Here is a 1,978-nt window from a genome sequence, read left to right on the forward strand (position 1 = left end):
CACTTTTTAGTGGATATTGCGCTATATAAAAGCTCAATTATTTTTGGTGGTGGCGGGGGCTGTTTATCTCGGGGTTTTTTTTTGTTGTTGTTTTGTTATGTTTTGTTATTTTCACAATTTTTTTTTTTTTTTTTTTTTGTCGTAGTCGTTGGTTTGGTTTTTTCTTTTCGTTTAACTTTTTTTCGGTTTGGTTTATATTTAATATTATGTATTAGACATCCTAGTGGGATTACTGGATAGGAGAGAGAGGGTGAGAGAGAGAGAGAGAGAGAGAGAGAGAGAGAGAGAGAGAGAGAGAGAGAGAGAGAGAGGAGGAGAGAGAGAGAGAGAGAGAGAGAGAGAGAGAGAGAGAGAGAGAGAGAGAGAGAGAGAGAGAGAGAGAGAGAGAGAGAAGGGAAAGGGGAGAGTGCAGGACAATTTCAAACAATTTTGTAAACTAAAGATTAATAAGTAGGATATTTTTCTTATCAACATTTATTCGTGTTTACATTATGTCGGCCTCAATTTATTGTAAAACAGGAAAATATAACGTTTGCTGTCCTCCCGTCCAGCAATCCTCAAACTCCAAGAAAAGGTCAGGCATACTAATTCTATTTTTAGCATTCGGTTGGGCGCTCTTTGACGTTAACCTCTCATCTTGGACATGAGATCTGGGGGCTCCAGGCGTGCGTAGTTGGTGCCGGGGGAATAGTGCTGTGGGGGGGGGGGGGGGGGGGGGGGGGGGGATAGACCAAGAAAGAAAAATACAATATCAAGCTGTTTTATTTGTTTTCATTATTATCTTTTATATTATTTTATTTTATTTTATTTTTGGTTTTAGATTAGATATTATATACAAGAAAAAGGAATATTATTGACCTTTTATACAGAGGCTAAATGTACTCAAAGCGCTTTACGAGGGGTCCCAGTAGTAGTAGTAGTAGTAGTAGTAGTAGTAGTAGTAGTAGTAGTAGTAGTAGTAGTAGTAGTGGTAATAGTAGTAGTTGTAGTAGTAGTAGTAGTAGTAGTAGTAGTAGTAGTAGTAGTAGTAGTAGTAGTAGTAGTAGTAGTAGTAGTAGTAGTAGTAGTAGTAGTAGTAGTAGTAGTAGTAGTAGTAGTAGTAGTAGTAGTAGTAGTAGTAGTAGTAGTAGTAGTAGTAGTAGTAGACCCTGTACATTAAGGGGAAGGATAAAGCAACGATCCTCTTGGATCAATTTAAATCTGTCTTTACCCCTCATGATCCACACGATACAACCACCCCACTGACATCACATAGGTGTGACCAATCTCTTACTAATATCAACATAAACATCTCAGGAGTTGAAAAGTTGCTGAAAAACGTCGATCCATCTAAGGCGTCATGTCCAGATAACATCCCCAACACAGTATTAAAGGAGTGCTGAGAGATTGGCCCCCTCATTATGCATAATTTTCCAAAAATCGGTCGACACCGGGATGCTCCCTAATGACTGGCTAAAGGCAAACATCGCACCTGTATTAAAAAAAGGCAACAAAAATAAAGCAGAGAACTACCGTCCAATCTCACTGACGTCTGTAGTATCCAAACTATTAGAGCATATAATCTGTAAGAACATGATGAACCACTTTGAGAACAATGACATCCTAACTGACCTGAACCACAGGTTTCGCAAAGGATACTCATGTGAAAGCCAACTCCTAATAACTGTAAACGACCTGTTGAGACTCCAGAATGCCAACACTCAGGCAGACATCGGCACCCTCGACTTTTCCAAAGCATTTGATACTGTGCCCCACCAAAAACTCCTGCAGAAACGAGAAAATTACGGAATTCGTGGTTCTTTACACACATGGCTTTGTAATTTCCTCACAAAACGTACCATGAAAGTAGTCCTAGACGGCACGTCATCGGATGAATGTCCAGTCATATCAGGAGTACCGCAGGGAACGGTGCTAGGACCCATACTATTTCTTTGTTTCATCAATGACCTACCTCTACAAGTAAAATCTCAGATTAGGT

At 39.6% G+C, this 1,978-nt stretch overlaps 1 long non-coding RNA gene across 2 annotated transcripts in view; it reads right to left on the bottom strand.

Moving 5' to 3' along the window:
• Positions 1–456: 456 nt before the first annotated feature.
• The window catches only part of LOC144957912 (uncharacterized), a 16,856-nt gene continuing 15,334 nt past the window's right edge, over positions 457–1,978 (bottom strand). For both annotated transcript variants that reach the window (XR_013642250.1, XR_013642249.1), the window contains exon 4: positions 457–693. This is a non-coding gene — a long non-coding RNA (uncharacterized LOC144957912). The remainder of the gene's footprint in view (positions 694–1,978) is intronic.

Source organism: Berghia stephanieae, chromosome 12 (genome assembly GCF_034508935.2).
Source record: "Berghia stephanieae isolate SIO BIC M18660-M18661 chromosome 12, UCSD_Bste_1.3, whole genome shotgun sequence".
Lineage (NCBI taxonomy): Eukaryota > Metazoa > Mollusca > Gastropoda > Nudibranchia > Aeolidiidae > Berghia > Berghia stephanieae.